Raw genomic sequence first — 17,963 nt, 5'->3', positions numbered from 1 at the left:
TGTTACCTCTGTAATGTGACAACAAGGGAGCCAATTAGTGTCAATTGTGATGGTAGGTCTTAGTGATGGGGACACAGACCTCACTAAGTGGACTGAGACATGGTATGTCTTCCCTTCCCTTTAACTGCTCCCTTCCACCTCCCTGGGGCAGGGGATTACACTGAAGAATGAGTGAGCTGCTTGTGTTATTGTACTGTGGTGGGGAGGGGGGTACAGACAACAGACAGACAGACTGCTGTGGATGCAAAAGAGCTCAGTAAGCAGTTGCAGGGGCATTTGGTACAGGTCCTTTGTTTTGTGGGAGCTATTATCCTATTTCTCTTACCCCATTGTTTTTTCTTCCCCTCCTCTTTCTCATTTCTCTCACTGTATTCTGTTGATGCGATTGTATCCCAAGTCTTTTGCAAACTATGTGGATATGGAAACTTTTTCATTGGGCAGTGATGTGGAGACAGCTCTGGCATGGAATTCTTCAGCTTTGCTATAACTTTTAGCAAGCATTTAAAGAACCATTTTGGTCTGTGGTTTTCTGCACTTGATAAATATTAAGTCTCACAGTGTTCCTTGGTGGTGGGTAAATATTATGACTTGTTTTGCTGGAGAGTATGAGGAGGTAGAGAGAAGTGAAGGCTTATTTTGCTAAGCACTGAGCATAGTTTTAAAGTCCCTGACTCAAGGAGCTTACAGTGTGAATTAGACAACATTTTGAGACGAAATGTGGGTGTGAAAGCAAGAAGGACAATGGAGAGAGGCAAATAAGCAGCTGCTGTTTGAGAGCATTACTTACAAGTAAAGCATTAACTGGTGCAAAAGGTGATTTGCCCTTCTCCATCACCTAGTGGCTTCTTGTTTTCTAGTTCCCTGCTGTAACCATTACTCTTTCCCAGTGAATGGAGCATAACAACATTACACAGTTGGTTAGGAAAAGAAGAAATAAGCAGTATCCAATTGAAACTGCTTGATATTTGTCCTCAGACTAACATTTGATCCTAGCACTCTTGCAAAATGTGTCAGGGCATCAGTATTGAACAACTGAATGGGTCACCAGCCTTACCTTTCACAGGGATGTTTACACCTGCGAGACATTGTGTCCCCTTGGGCCATAGGCTTGGCACTAAGATGGATGAGTATCAGCTGGCCCCATTGCTGCTTTGTTACTTTTGGAAGTCCCAAGTTCACGTAGTAACCAGCCCTAACCCTCCTTAGCTTGATGGCTGACCAGAACACAGCCTGGGAATCGTGTTTGCACGAAGATCTGTTTGCGGCCAGTGAGCAGTCTTCCCTCCCAAGGAAGTTGTGTCTTGATCCAGGTATCTGGAGGTTGGGAGGAAATGCAGTATGCTCTAGGGTAGAAAAAAGGGCAGTGGTCAGTCACTTAAAGACAGCTGCTGGGGACTACTCCAGTGAAACTCAGAGTTCGTTTGTGTGACTGGCATCACTTTGGAATCACCAATTCTGTTTGTCTATCTGTGGGTGCTTACAGAAGAGAAAAGGTTATTTCTTGCTCAAGTTATGCTTTACTAGTCATTCTCCCTCATTGCTTCTTCAGAGGGTGAATTGCATGGCTGGACACTGAGGATGGGTGTTGAGGAGCTGGAAAGGTAAGGAAAGGTTTTGGAAGTCTTTCATCCCTACATCTTTCCCTTTTTCATGAGTGAGGGAAGTTTTTGCATGTATGTATGTGGTGTTTTTCCCCCTTCAGCACAGATTTTTAGGCTCTCAATAACAAATGAGCCTGCTATGCCTCATTTGCATATTGTTATTTTCAAGCCTCTGCATCTTCTTTCTTCCCTTTTTCCTCCTTCCCTCTTCCCTTCCTCCCCCTTTCTGTTCTGCTAAAGATTGCTCCTAATTCTCAAATGCCTTCCCCACCCTCCCTGTATTTTTCTTTCATCCTTTGTTCCTGATTGTTGGTGCCTGGGAGCAGAAAAGCAAAAAGGATACCATCTCTCTGTGAAATACCAGAGAGAGAAATACAGGCAGGCAAAGTTGTCAGCCTGGTAGTGCGAGATTGAATCCATCTCAGACACACACCAACCATGCTTGTTAGAGTGCTGTTGGAACACTTAGGATTCACCCACCTCCATTATGTTTTCAGTGCCACATGGTATGGCTGCAGCCCTGCCAGCCCCAGTGGGACTCCCTTGAAGAACAGTGTTCTTAGTGTCTCCTGCCCTAGGGGCATGAAATCAGGATCAGCAATCAAGCCTAAGCCTCTTGCATGCTAGCACTGAACACTACTGGACTACTAGGCACAGCTTTGTCCCCAGTCTTGGTCCTAGTGTGTCTCCCGCCCAAGTGTAGGGGTAATTGAACGTGTGCATACGTTGGCTGATACATTCCATTTTTCTTTCCATGTATTCTCCCCCCACTCCCCCAGCATCAACAGTTTTGCCATAATCCCTTCAAATCAACAGGGCAGTCCATCACAAAGACTGTTCTGACACTGAAATCTAACAGTGTGCTTAAAAATCCCAACCAAGAACCAAAATCCTGCTCCCCTTTCCCTTTAGTGTAGTAGTTCTCAAACTTTTTAGACACAGACCACCCCTTATTGGGCTTGGGGCACCCTTCAAAAATGCCAACTCTTAGCTTTCACTCTCTCTTTTTTTTTGATTGTGGGAAAATAACAGAACAATTCTGTTGCAAAGAACTCAGAGAGACCACAAGAAATCAAAATGCTTTTGATGCTCTGGTTTCCTATTTGAAATCTCTGAGTATCTTGTGAATCATGTGTAGATATTTGCACACCTAACTGTGCTAATGTTGCATAGCACCCTTAAAAGGATCTTGCGGCACCTTGTTTGAAAGTCATTACTCTAGTGACATCAATACTGCTTGTTAGCCTGTACCTTTTCTCTTTTTGGGAAGTGTGTAGTAATAGTATAAGCCATTAGCTGACTCCTTTTCTGCATCCTATCCTGCGTTTAAAATGTTTGTTTTGGAAGCTGGTCCAGCTTATTTTATTTAATGCCTCCCTTCTTTTCCTTTGGCTGTTTGTGAGTGATGATTTTCATCTCTCCCAGGGGGAGAGTAGAGGTCACAAAGGCAGCTTTATCCCCTGCACCCTTTTTCTGTTTGTTCCATTTCTCTCTACTTGGTGTCTGTTGCAGGCACTTGTTTCCTGTAAAGGGCAGTTCTGGCCAGTGGAACGTGCTCATTGACTGGAGGCTGCTCATGAGTCATTTGGGTGAACACGGTGGCTTTTACGTAGCAGAGAGGCTTCTGGGACAGGTTATCAAGGATGCAGCATTAGCTTTTCAGTCCACTCTTGCTTCTGTCCAGTACCCACCCCTAACTCCACTATTTTGTTTCATTTCATATTTCTGCCTGGTCTGACTGATCTATAAGCAGCCTAGGGAAGGGGCCTCAGTGACCCTGATATTTACATCGGTGAGCCATAGTATGGACAGAGGCAACAAACAATCCTGTATATGATTTCTTATGTCTCAAAATTGGATCTGCCCCTTATGACACAATTATTTTGGTCCCATGGAATAAAGATGAACTATGGGTAAATTAATGAGTTATTCACTCTGAATCACTACACCAATTAGCAATTACTCCAAGGTCTGAATCTGACTGGGAAACAAAACATACTTTGTTCCTATCCTACTGTCTGCCACTACCTTTCATCCATGTGGAGTGCTTTTAGTTCTTCTCTCCAACTACAGTTTCTAGTAGACACTGGGGGAGTGCTCAAGGATCCCGGATGAATAGTGTGAGATGGAGATGCAAAGTGCCTGTGAACACCGTGTTCCCTAAGATCCTTTCTAACCCGCCTAAAGTGTGAGTTCACATTTTAGTTCACATGATGGGAGAGCTGCCTGTGGAATTCCATGGCCCAGTGCATAAGATATCCATTGGGGGAGTGGAGCCATTGTTCAGCACTGCCTCCTGGGACCAGATATCAGGGTGATGAGCAGGGTATGGAAACTAAGCTCTTCCAAAGAATGGGGTTGCTTGAGCAGGTCTCTCTGCCCCTGCTGTAGTCCCATGGGCAAGACCAGAACATCTAGTCACCAGTAGATTGAAAGCAGCTAGCTAGCGCAAAATAATTGTCATGGACATCTGATTTTCATTCATTGTCAGAAAGGGATCATTAGCGAGCAGAGTCTGTGTCTGTACCACATCTAAACTTGAAGCAGGCTGGCTGAGGTTGAGGAAACCTAGGGACTTCACATGCTCCCAGATTGTCTCACTGCACCTTTTTTGATGACTTTACCTGAAAAAGGAAGATTACAGAAATGCCTCAGAGAGAGAGGCAGGGGTATAGGTTGTAGCTATGTTGGTCTAAGGACATAGGCAGACATCTGGTTTCTTCACTATTCATTCCATCCAGGAGGAGCACAGACCAACTGCAGATGCTTCCTCAGCCTGATGAAGGGTATTTATACCCAAAAGCTTGTGAAGTAGATTTTTTTTCCAACTATTTGAGTTGATCTAATGAAAGATCTCATCAGTATTCCTGGCCAGAGCAGGGGGGTTGGACTCCATGACATTTTGAGGTCCCTTCCAGCCCTTAATTTCTGTGATTTCTATGATATCAGATTTACCCAAAGAACCTTGTCTGTCACAGGGAGAGAGACTCTCAGGGCTCTCTAACTGGATGCAAAGAACCTGAATTGTCCCAGGTGTTCACCATGATGGCAACTTTGGATGTTGTAATGGAGGGGTTTCCTGCACTGCATAAAATGGCTGAAGAACATAAGAATTGCCAGACCAATCTGTGTACTGACCCATATAGTCCAGCATCCTGACTCTGACAGGGACAGATAACAGATGCTTCAGTGAAGGTGCAAGAACACAGCATAGTGGACAGTTCAAAATAACTAGCCGGTAAGTGAAGCTGTTTCTACTTAGTCAGAGCTTATGGTCTGAAACATGAGAATTTATATCCTTTGTAACTGTTTTCCTATCTCATGTCACTATGAATGTTCTCATTATCCCTCTAAATGTTTAAGCATACTAAGCTTCTGGCCTGTTCTTTTAAACTGTGCAGGTTGTTTATATTATCACTCTGCATGCATCTGCCTCCCATGGCTGCTAGGACTCTTACTCTGGGAGCTCTCATCTCAGGTGGTCCAAGCAGTGTCTGTCTTAATAAACTTAACTTGTGTTCAATATCTCAAGTAACCAGAGAGCCCCAGGCCTCCCGATAGAATCACAGGCATTAGTGCTGAGGATGGGAGAATCCCACAGCTTGCCTTTGTTCCTCCATTCAGGCAGTGCAGATTTCTGTTATAGTATCATGAACCACTTTCTGTTTGGCCTTAGCATAGATCAGTGATTCTCAACCTTTTTAGACTTGAGGCACCCCTCAGAAAATGCCAGCTCTTAGTTTTCACTCTTTTTTTTTTTTTTTTGACTGCAGAAAAGCAATAGAGCAATTCATCTGTTGCAAAGAACTCAGAAAGACCATAACAGATCAGAATGTTTTGTACACTATGGATTCCTATTTGAACTCTCTAGGTTTATCTTTTGAATCGTGTGCACACCTAATAGTGCTAACATTGTGTGGCTCCCTACAACACCCCTGAATGGATCTCCTGGCACCCCAGGGTGCCATGGCACCTTGATTGAGAGTCACAGGCATAGATATTGCACCTCCTCTCCCTCCCCAGCTCCACGTCCTTCCTCTTGTATAGCATAGGTCTTCTTTTTGTTTTGTGACAACTTCCCATCTGGTGCAAAAGCCTTTTTTGTAGCTCCTGCCCCTGGGAAAGACCTTTTGTACCTCTCTGTTTTCTGAATTCTCCCTTGTATTTCAAATCTCACCTGAAAAGAGGTTCTCCTCCCTTTGCTACTCCTTTTAACTCCTCTGTCTTTCTGCTGTTGTAGAGGCATATTTAGAGCTTGTTAGTAGTTAGCTGACTAAATGTTTTTTGTTGGAAAATGCTGATATGCCTAAATTGAAAAGTTCTATGGAAATTTTAATTTTCTAGTGGTTTGGGTGCTTGTGTGGGATGTGGGAAACCTGGGTTTAAGCCCTTGTTCCAAATGAGGTAAGTACCCAAGCTACCAGGCTATTGGTAATAGTGTCTGTCTCCGTCTTGCTCATGGCTTTTTGTAAAAATTTCAACCTTGCGGTTTCATTAGATCAGAATAAACAAATGTCAAAACTTTTCTAATTTTGGGAATCAGTTTGGGATACAGTTTCTTTTTTATGAAAATAAATAAATAAATTGCCTTTTCTGCTGCAGGTTAGATCTGAAGTACCTTGGCAGAGATGGGGAAAGTGGTAGGGTGAGGGAACAAGACTGAAACAGCAAGCAGTGCTATTTATTAAAATTTGTGTCTTGGAAAAAATACTGTGCACTGTATAAGTGCTAAATATTATTTATTAAGCTGCTGATCAGTATTAAGTTGCATTTGCAGAGCTGTTGCCACAACAGCAACTGCTGTCAGAGAAGACTGTAAAACAGAACTGAGATGCCCCAACTATTGGGGCACTAGTTGAGGATTTGGATTGTGGTTGCTGCTTGGTCATGCATATCCCACATGGCAGTGGCTAAGTCATTTAGCTTCTCTCTGTCTTGGTTCTCCTCTATGTGAAATGTGTATAATACCATTTCCTTGGCTTCTCAGGTTGTTGTGGGGGTAAATGCATTAAAGACATTAAGCCTTTAGATCCTATAACATTGCACTGGCAAAACTGTAAAGAGATGGGGGGGAAGGGGGTGGTGGGTGACACTGGGAAGGTGAGGGCTATTGCAGGCCAGGAGTGAAAGACATTGGCTTGGCTGTGTGGGGTAGTTGGCAAAGTACCTCTCAACATACTGCCTATCTAAATTCTATTGACCTCGCTTTGCTTGGCCTTCTACTCAACTCTGTAGCATTTCTCTGTTTGTCTGTAACACGATCTCTTTGGAACGCTGCCTCCCTTCAATTCCAGATTGCAGGGAATGGCATCAGCAGGCAAAACCTTACTGATTTAGCTGCAAGATGGAACACTGGAGAAGACTGATGTTCAGGAATAATGGGGTTCCCAGACTGCATGGTGTGGCATGAGAGGAGACTCTGCTATCCCCTACTGCTGCCTGCACATATCTGAGACAGCAGATTAGCTCATAGTGTGTAGAGATTGTCTGGACTCTTACACAGTATTTACAATTCTTGTGACTTTTTTTCCTTCTGTAGCTGACAAGATTTTTGGAGGGGGTGGACTTTGCCTCTTAGTGATGCCAGAAGCTTTAGATGTTCTACATAGACATTTCCCATTGGAAAAAACTTGTTTATCCCACTGCTTCCCTTCTTGTACGGGGGAATCATGGTCACACAGGAAGAAGGTGGAATTCTTTTCCTTCTTTCCTTGTGGGAGCCAACACTGCTCTCATGTGAAGGGATGAGGGAACAGAAAGAGCCTAGCAGTTGAGGGCAGCTTTGTTGTCCCCAGTTTATCACAGGAGGTAGCTCTTCTGTCTCCCCAATCGCTAGACTGGGAATTCAAAGGAGGAACCCCTGGGCACACTGCAGTCTCCTCCAAGTCTGGGAAAAGGAGTGAAGACCCCTGGGGTTACAGGAGGACCTGGAGTGACATGGGTAACTGATGTGGGAATGGAAGGGAGATGGGTTGATGAGGCAGTTGAGAGGCAGGATTAATAGCTGGGCATGGAATAGGCAGATATGCAGGAAAGAGGTCCCACAGAAGGGGTAAAATCATCTTAGTACATTTGGGAGACTTGTCATGCTAATTGTCACACTTTACACACTGGGGACTGGCAGAGGGAACTAAAAATCGAGAGAGAAAGAGAGCAAAGCATGCAATATAAAGTCATTGCATAGTAAAAGATCCACTAAATCTGTTAGTGGCTTCCTTCTCTTTCTCCTTCTTCTCCCTATCCCAAGAGGCGATTTTGTCAGGCTTAAGCAGATGTTTCTCTTAGAATCAGGACCAGGCTAAAATCTGGGAAAAGCATAATAGCGCAAGATGCTGTCAGTTAGGACTGATGTGTCCAAAACAGCCCAAAAATCTAAACTCTTTCGTAAGTCATAGTAGAAGTGATATATTTTATTTTTTTTAACATCTAGTTGATCTAATAAAAGATAATCTCTACCACGAATTCTGATTCATTTTGCCTCTACACCAATATGGCTACAACCTGGATACCGTAACTCTTTCATAGAATATGCCTCAGCCCCGGAATTGCTATTTTTAGGGGATAAAAACTCCTTTGGGATATGGAGATTTTTCTTCTAACAGAAAAGGAGCATAAATACAATCTGGAGAGAGAAGGATAATGCCACACATGATAAATAAGTGCAAGTTAGCAGTAAAACACTGCAAGGAGCATGGTTATGTTAGATCCTCATGCCTCAGGTGCTTTGTGATGTTGAGGTCAGAATAGCTTCATCCATCCAAAGAGGAGTGAAGTGGGGAGCTGTTACAGGAACTGTGCTTCCTGAAGGCTCTTACTGATGTTGTGAAGCTGCTAAATTATTGGATTTTTATTGGGTTAAAGAGCAAGATGCAATTCAGTGCTGCAATATTATAAGAAAATTTACAATAATGCAAGTCTTATTTCCTAGGAGTTATTAAAAGAGGTCCAGAAGTTTCCACAGTAACCAGAACTTGGACAAGTTGCAGATATATAATGTTTTTTGCATGCTGTTGTACTCTTATGCCTGAATTGTATATGGGCACTCTAGTCATATTCTGGAAAAGTGGTTCTCAACCTTTAGACTTGAGGTACCCCTCCATAACCTTTTGGATTTTAGGGGCACTTCATTTAAAGACTAATGTATTTCTTACACACTACCTGTTACCTTTAAAAGGATTTTGCAGTGTGATAGGATCCCCTTGAGAACATGTCAGCGGGTGGTGTGTGGTGTTAAAAGCCAGCAGGAGCTGCTTGGCAGGGCAGATTGGGGAGCTTGGGGTGGGTCATTAGACCCCTGAAGGAAGCAGCTGTCCCTGCAGGAGGTGGAAGGGGATGACCGGGACTGCTGATGCAGAGGCTGGTGCCAGGTGAAGGTCTTAGGGCTGTACTCTGGTGTTTCTGCTGTCTGCTCTCTCCCTGCTCCTCTCTGTACCTGAGGGGTTTGAGTACAGCTCCTGCTGCTGCACCTGCTCCTCCAGGGACTTGAATACTGGTGCCCTACCCTATCATTCCTGTAGCCCCTCACACTACCTCTGGGAGCATAGGAGGAGTGGGGAAACAAGCTGAGCTGAAAAAATGTGGCTGTGCATCAGCCTGCCCATGGCAGACTGTGCTGCTCAGTGCATGGAGGTAGCTGGTGCAGGGGATGTTGGTGGGTGGGGGCCTTGGTTTTTAGCAAAGATCATTCACTTACTCCTTTCCTGCTCCTGGAGCTGGTGGCAGTGGCTGTGGGGAGTGCTGTTGGGATGCAATACTGGGCAGTGTGAAACTGGTCTTTAGATGCCTTAGAAGAGCAGTGGATGCTGGCCAGAGCTCTCTGCTTGGTGTCTTCCCTTGGCCTTCTGGTTATTATAGTCATAGACAAATAGGGCTAGAAAGGACCTCCAGAGGTCATCTAGTCCAATCCCCTGCCTGAGGCAGGATTATCCCTGTCCAAACCATCCCATACACCCATAATTTAAATTTAACATAAGACTACCCTCAACTCTGACTCAACACAGATGTAACACCCTAACCTTCCCCAAGTAAAGCCGGGGAATCATGGCAGCCAGTGTCCTGCTTCTATAAAACATTGTCAATATACACTCAAAAGAGTTTCTGGGTAGAGGGCCATGACCCTGCTAGAGGAAGGCAAAAACCACCACAGTCCATAACAACCTGACCATGAGTTAAATTTCTTCCTGCCCCCAAATATGGTGATTGGTCTGATACTGAATGGAGCGGCAAGACCCTCTAGCCAGGAATTTCTGGCTTTGCTCCTAGCAGGAGAACCAGTGCACCCCAGTTGAAGTTGCCAGCCTTAGCTGTAGCCAATATTCAATGTCTATGCGGAAGCTTAAAAACACCCTGACATATTAACCTGTAACCTTCGCTCCCCATACCTATTTTGTCATTTGTTGTCCCAAGAAACCAGTTGTGGTTCAACTAACGGCTTCCCTCATTGAAGGGGGCCATGCAATTCCTGGTTGGGCCTGAATCCACTGTCACTGCACAACAGATAGGCCTAGCCAATATAGACCTTTCACTTCCTTTACCCCTGACACGAGGATAATTTTTTATGACCTCAGCAGGGGACTGTGGCAGTTAATTAGTTCATGTTTGTAAGATGCTTTATGATGCCAGATACTAGAATTAGAGAGTGAGGAGAGGACTTTATAGTGAGATAATAAAATTGAAAGGAAAATAAGGGTGATAGAAAAATTGTGGGGAGCAAAGGGGAAGATTAATGGAAGAGAACCAGTGGCAAAAGACCATGTAACTGGAGGAGAAAGGAGTTGTGCAAAAGAAAATGGATGTGTATATGAAAGAGGAAAACTGCTGCATATCAAAGAAAAGGATGAAAGTAAACAGAATACAAATGAGCAAAAGTAGCCTGGGGAATGACAGCATTGGTCGAAGAAATAGAAGAGAACAAAGAAGGGACACCCAACATTTATGTTAGTGAACTGTATTTATTACATTTCTAAGTTTTGCTTTGTAGGTGTTATTCTACACATGTCCAAGTTGGTGGCCAGAGGAATGGGATTTTAAGTACCTTTAATATACTTAGCTATTTTGGATTCTATAATTTAAACACTCTGAGGGAAAAGGGACCTTAAAATTCATCTATAGGGTGATGTCATTGCCCCCCAGCACTCTGGTTTCCCAAGAAAATAGCCCCTTCTATCTTTAACTGTTAATTACTTTCTATGATCCTTTGCTGCCTAATCTTGTATTATCAAGTTGTTGTCCAGTGGAGCGTTTCTAGATGTTCTTGGAGCTGCTTTGGTCGTACCGGTGAAGGACCTGTCTCTCTTGAAACAGTAGCATTATATGACAGTAGTGAGCAGACTTTTTCAGATAAACTTAAGAAATCCAGCCTTTCAAAAGAGAATATAAAAGATGGCAGTGATGTTGTAGCTGTGATGGTTAAGGAAATATGCAAGAGGCAAGGATTTTTGTGAGTTACATCTTTTATTGGACTAACCGCATGTCACCCACAAAAATCCTTGCCATTTTTCCATTGGGTATTTTTTTGTTTTCAAAATAAGTCATGAAGCCTGTGACTGAAAAGTTCACCTGATGTTTTTACATTTTAAGTTGTTGGCTGTCTTGGTAGCCATCTTTATTTCATTTTGTAAACAGTTGTTATCATTTGCCACATAACCTTCAAAGTGCTGGTGGTTCATGTGACTGTCTGTGGAAGAGGTGATTGGGATGTATTTTTTTTAGAAATGGCTGGTCTGATTTCTTTTTTATGTAGGAGTAGGGGTGTGTGTGGTTTAGCCTTTTTTTAATTGTTTCTTCAGGTTAGCCTCCAAAGTAGAAGATTTTCTTAATCAAAAATTAATTTGTGAAAACTTTCTGTTTCAAAATCTAATCACTCATTTTCAGACACTACCAAATTGAAATAAGTGTTGAGATTAGTGGAAATTTTTAAAGAACCTTTTTTAAAATCAAGTCCATTTATAACAGCAGCAACATCTTTTTCTCCTACCCCTGTGTTGCCTTCTTTCAGTCAAGCTTCGCTTAGTGCAAATTTAATTGTGATCTGTTGGCTAACTTTCTCTTGTAGTGAGTGAGAGGTCCTTTTGCGACCAGTTGTATGGTTGTGTTGTTTCTATCAGTAAGCCCATGGCAAGAATGATCTTTTAAACTGTGGCAAGGTGGGAACTCCCTGACTAGCCACAGTGCTAGTCCCCTCACCTGCCTCTGGGCATGCCACCTGCCTTTGTCGTCTGCCATGCCTTGATGATCCTATTTATGGTGTTAATTAGGTGGGAGGCTGCCCTTCAAATGCCCTGTTCTCCTGGACCTATGTATGCAGCTCCAACCACCCCTATACTGCATCCCAAGCCTTGCAGTTGTTCCTAACAGCTGAGCTTTGCTCCAGCCTGAGACCGGGCTCAACTCATCCCAGTGTTAGGCCTCTCGCTTTCTGCCCTATTACGGGCCAGCACTCATACCGCCTTCCTGTCACTGAGGCCTCTCTCACTCCACCACCTCTCATGCAGTCTGTCTCATACTTTGCGGGGCCACTTTCATACCACCCCTCCTTTTCCTGGGGCCACACTCACCCTGCCCTTGCCTGAAGGGTCCTGGGGCTTGTTTCCCTGCACTCCCCAGCCAGCAAGTGCACGGCCTCTTGAGCCTCTCTCACGACCCTCATCCGAGCGAGCGCTGGGCAGTTTTGCAAAACATTGGAGTGACTCTGCCTCTAGTCCCTCACTGTGTTGCTCATCCGGCTGCTCTGAATTAGGGGCTCCCAACTTGCCCTGTTGTTTACCCGCAGCACTTCCTCCACCACTCCATCCAATCGGCCTCTGGCCCACCTGTGGCCTCACACGCCTGAAGGCTTACCTGGACCTAACCTGGCCTCCATGTTATCAGGGCCTACCCTTGAGCCCCCTGCTCACCGGGACCCACTTTGCACCCTTTTCTCATCCACCCAGTTGGCCTCTGACCCACCTGTGGTCTCAGGCTCCCGAAGGCTTACCTGGATCTTACCTGGGCCCCATGTTCACAGGGCCTCACTACTTGCCTCTCTTGGCATTCACATGTAATTATATCCTGGCCCCTAACTCCAGCCTCTCCCCTTGGACTCTGAGCCCCTCACTCTCACTGGGCTCCTGCCCCCACACACCTGCATAGTTGGGTGCCTTGCCTCTTTGCTAGGCTCTAAGCTCCTTGCTAGGCTCTCCAGGCCTCCCAACTGCCATTCTAGTGCTGGCTGTCAGGTGCCCCACTGCACCCTGCTCTACACTTCTGCCTCCACTGAGGCCCATACTCTGCCCCCCCCATGCTGGGGCCTGCGGTCACACACGCACGCCACAGGCTCAGGTGGCCACAGCCGTACCTGGCCTCCAACTACCCGGATGTTAGTTGACCCACCTAAAGGTGGGGGCTGCGGTTTAGGCGCCCCTACTTGCCTTTCACCAGTGTGGTAACTGGCCTGGCATTTCTGGGGGGCTGTTCTGCCACAAACAGCCCCACCAGGCCATCCATCCCCAGCAGGGTGCAGTTTTAGTCTTGGCCAGGACCAAGAGGCTCCTAACCATCCCCATCAGCTCTTGCCCTTACCTCCAGGTATTACCGGAGCAGCAGCTCTACCGGGAGATGTTGTTTTCTCGGTGCCAAGGGACAGCCTGCTGCCTCCAGCTGTGCTGGACTGAATCTTAAAATGGCCGCTCATCAGAGCTGAGCTGCACCTGCCGGCTGCCTCTTCAGGCTCTTAAAGTGGCAAATACCAGAGGTGCTCTGCCACATGAACCTAAGTTTGTCTTAAATTATCTGAACACAGATAAAGCATTTGAAAAATTTCTTAATAAAGAATTCCCTCCTTTCTCTCACTCTTGTATGCCTCAGAAACCTCTGCCAGACTTGTTTTTAAACTTTGGGCTTAGCATGAGCTTCTGCTAAAGATTAACTTTTTTTTTCCTCAGAAGGTTGCAAACTTCTAAAAACTGGACAAGTGACTTCCTCCAGGACCTCAGGATGTATACAAAATATATATATATTTTTACATATTGCATAGGTAACTTGTAGCATCCAGGATTATAAAGGTCTTGGAGACGGAAACAGTGGTTGGATTCATAAAAAAGTTAACTTTATGATGACTATCAACATTTGTAATTATGTCTCTCAAGATTAATCGTAGAGAGGAAGGTGATCAAATCTCATGCTTCGGAGCGTAAACCTGCCTGCAAGATCCAGGAAAGATTTTTTCATGCTCCCTTCCCCCACAAACCATTTACAGCATTGCGGAATTGGGCAGGTGTATTATACTTTCTGAAGCATCAGATACAAGGCACTTGTGGTCGATGGGGTACTAGACCAGATGGACAAGTGACCTGATCTCATATGACGGCTTCAGTATTTTGCTGTATAGTGAAGCTCTCTTTCCTCACTGCCTGTTAATTTCCTTCAAACAGTGAGACACCCCTGTGAAATCTTCCTGTAACTGTAGCAGCTCTTTCTCTTTGATGTGGGTTTTTTCTGGTTTTCTGTCGAGAACTAGGTTTACCATTAAACTGTTTTCTCTTCAAATGTTTCATATGAATTTTATCAGAGAGCATTTAATATCTATATTAGTGGCTTCTGTGTTTGAGTTCCAATCACTTATGTGAAAAAAATAAGTAAATTATATATTGAACTGCTAACTGGTGCTGAGGCCTTGTGGTTTCCATGGTAACTGGGCTGGAAATAGCTGCATGTGACATCAGCATGGTACAGGTATAGTCAGATCCAGCCGTTTTCCCCCTAAACAAGTGAGCACAGGAGGGGTAGAAACATCCCTAGTGTGATTAACATATGCAAATATATTGACATTGTAATTAACATATGTAAATAGTCTAACAACCTGGGGTGTCAGGGTGGGCTCTCTATTGTTAGAGTACACAGAAAAAGTTCATTGTATGTGTATGATAAATATATGGGTTCTCCTTCAGGTATAAAGAAAGAATTCCTTCCCCCTCCCTCTCCCCTTGCTCTCTGTCTCGGTATTTGTATTATCAACCCTATATTTTTCTGTGCTGCGTAGCTGCGGTAAAGTCCTTCTGCTTGTACAGGCAGGAAAACATTCGAAGCTGGGCCTGGAACTCAGTTGCTGATATCTTCTGGTGCCTGGTACAGTGTTCCATGTTACCAGATGCTCCTTAATTAAAATAAATGATACGGTATTATAGATGACACACGAATGATTACAAAACAATTGGGCTTTTACCCCTTTTTTCTTTTTTTATGGTGGATAAAGAAGACTTGATGGGTTTCTTGGCGAGTGTTTTTTTCCTTTTTTTTTTTTTTTTTTTTTTTTTAATTCCTGCTTTTTTTATCTTAGAAATACGGGGCTGTAAACTCTGGTCTTTCCTGGCATTGCTAGAGGACAAGTGGGAGGTGTAAATAAATTTACTAATGGGAGCATTTGAAACCTTAATTGAAGGGGTGAGCATGGTGAATCTTTAACAGAGACATCCTCTATTCAAAATATTAATTAGTCATTTAAATTAAATAGGCTTTATCAAAACAAACAACTAGTTTGATTGAGCATTATTATTTTATTCTTCTCAATTTCAGTAGCGTGTTGGAAGGCCATAGCTGAAGTCCAAAGCCCCACCTCAATTATATGCTATATATATCCAGAGTAAGAGGCATTTTCTTTCCCAAAAAATTTACAACCTAGATAGACAACAAGAGGAAAGAGAGGAAGAATTATATTTCTATATTACATTTGTGGAACAGAATATCCCATTACTTGTGATGGAAAAGACCACTTTAATCATATAATTCCACACGAGGTCAAGACACTAGGCAATGTATGACCCTCTTTCTCAGAGCTTTTTCTAGTGTTTTTGTCCAGTTATGAAAGTCTAGCGCAGTGAGGTTTCCTCCATCTTCCTGAGAAGACTATTTCACAACCTAATAGATCTCACTGTCAGGAAGATTTGTTTTCCTGCTGATATTCAGCCTACATTTTTCCTTTCTTGGATTCATTCTGCTAGCCCTGATGATAGCCCCAGGTAGCACTAAACAATTCTTCTCTCTTCCTAGGGTTTACACCCACCAGGAATTTGTAGACAGTGATGTCCCGCCCCTTTAGTCATTGCTTAGTGAGCTCTACATATTGACTCTTATTAATCTATTCTTCTTTAAATCAGTCCCTTCAGGTCCTGGTAATATTTCTTACTGTTCTCTGACTCTTCGTTTTGTCAATAACTTTCTGAGTATGTGATGTCCAGAATTAAACATAATATTTCAGGTTAGTTGCGGAAAAATAGAAGGCTTGAGAATATTAGCATTATAAGTACCTGCAGCACTTGGCAGCTGTGTTCAAGGGCTTGCAACAGTGAACAAGTGTTATTAGCACAGTTATAACTGCCCTTGTTCCAAAATAAGCTTTCTAGCATTGCATCCTGCCTCTGGCATATCAGCTGATGCAATTGGTACTCCAGCTGTAGTTGTATATTACTTCTGTCCTTGGGTCAAGATTGTCCACTCCAGCACAGTTACCCTACAGACCAGTGGGGGCGCACAACCTTTTTCTGGCAGGCATGCCACAAGGTAAGCCCTGCCCACCCCATGCCACTCTGGTCCTGATATTCTGCTTGATTGGCTGCTCTGCTTTCTGCTTCCTGTGTTCTGTGCTCCCTCTCTGATCGGCTGCATGCTCCTCACAGAGGCTGCCTGTGCCACTTGTGACATGTGCAGCAAGAATTGGCCACTCCTGCTGTGGATGATGAATGATTCACTTGTAAATTATAAGTGCTTTACATTTCATATGTGTATAAAACGCAAACTCTTCAACTTTGCAGTCAAAAAATGGACACAAGGCAGTGGACAGATTACTGTGCTGGGAAGTATAGAATAGCTGTTAACAGTGCAGTGCTACTGCATTGGCGCGATGAAGATTTTGAATGAATTCAGCACCCTGTACGCACCCAGAATAGATGCTGTGTCTCTCTGCTGCTTTTCCTACTTCATATTTGAGATCTCTGGGTTTATCTTGTGAATCATGTTTGCGCACTTGACAGAGCTAACATTGTATGACATGCATGACACCCTTGAAAGGATCTCAAGGCACCCTGGTTGAGAATCACGCTATAGGGCCTTGTCTGACTAGAACTTCACAATATTGAGCCATGACATGGGGAGTCAAGATGGAAAGATGGAAAGCACCAAATACCATTGGAAAATGCTTTATGATAACATCCAAGGAATTATATTCTGCATTTGTTCAGGGTGTTGGACTAGATGACCCTTGAGGTCCCTTCAGACACTGGGACTTGTTGATACTATTGCCAAGCTGACCATGTGTCATGTGGCTTGTCATGGCAGTGTAAAGCATGGTTCTGGGCTGATATATGAGGAGGCCCATGGAGTGTTGAAGTAATTCTCTGAGAATGTGATCCAGGATGCTTTCATTGGAAGTACCAAGTGAAAGACCATGACAGCTATGGTTGGCGCACTGACGCTCCAGGGCCATATACTACACAGATATTGTGGCTATGGTTTTTTCACAAAAACTGAACAACTAAGAAGATAATGACTCCTAATTCTCTACTGCTGGTAGTAGCAGTGGATTCTGTAATTAAGACAAGATGCAGACATGTCTTCATGTCTCAGAGTAGGGCCTAGATGGTAGAATAAGCCATGGTAAAAATGGTAAGGGTAAAATAGGCATGATTCCCAGCTATTCCACAGCTGCCAGTATTGCTATCAGGAAGGGTGCAGTACATGCCATTGTTTTGTCAGTTGAGCTGTATCCTATTGTAGATGAGTCTGTAGAAAAGAATTGTTGTCTCTTACCTGTGTGAACCTTCTGGTATACAACTCCAAATGTAACTGTGCTTTCCTCCTTCCCCCTTTTTTTAGAGCAGCCCATGCTATCTGCTATTCTAAGTTACTTTTAACATCATTGCTTACCAGATGCTTATTCCTCAGGCAATGCCCACAAGAAACATGCCCTCAAAAACTCCGAGTCTCTGAAGCTTTCTTTGCAAAATTTCCCTTGTGCAGGCATATTGCTCACCATTACTAACACTGGTTTAGCTCTGCTAGGGCAACCAGTCCTGGCAGCTGCAGCTTAAATGGGCTGCTGCCTGTTAAAACATACATGGCCACAATTTACAAGAGTTCAGCACCTACAAGCTTGTTGGAAGCTGAGTGCTTTTGGAAACCTGGTCTTTATTTAGATGCTTTAATAGGAGCTGAGCTCTTTTAAAACATCTGGCTCCTGCTGTAGGTGCTGAGCCCTTGAAAAATTTTGCCTTGAACTCTTTTGAAAATTTTCCACATGTCATTTTAAACTTGCTCTGAGTTGAGTTAGATGATGTGGTGCTTGAGAGGTCCTTCTGGTCTGGATTCCTTATTTTGCTAAACCCCATGGTG

The 17,963-nt window shown here is 43.9% G+C and overlaps 1 protein-coding gene across 8 annotated transcripts in view; it reads left to right on the top strand.

Moving 5' to 3' along the window:
• Nucleotides 1-17,963, top strand: part of TCF20 (transcription factor 20) — a 174,970-nt gene that overhangs the window by 37,158 nt on the left and 119,849 nt on the right. For 4 of the 8 annotated variants that reach the window (XM_059726218.1, XM_059726221.1, XM_059726214.1 and 1 more), the window contains one exon: nucleotides 1,550-1,601. The exons of the other annotated variants lie outside the window; for them this stretch is intronic. The gene's annotated coding sequence lies outside the window, so the exon portion shown is untranslated. The remainder of the gene's footprint in view (nucleotides 1-1,549; nucleotides 1,602-17,963) is intronic. 8 annotated transcript variants of the gene reach the window in all.

This window comes from Alligator mississippiensis, chromosome 4, assembly GCF_030867095.1.
Source record: "Alligator mississippiensis isolate rAllMis1 chromosome 4, rAllMis1, whole genome shotgun sequence".
NCBI lineage: Eukaryota > Metazoa > Chordata > Crocodylia > Alligatoridae > Alligator > Alligator mississippiensis.
Note: the sequence above shows the minus strand (reverse complement) of the source record. Positions and strands in the feature narration are given on the sequence as shown.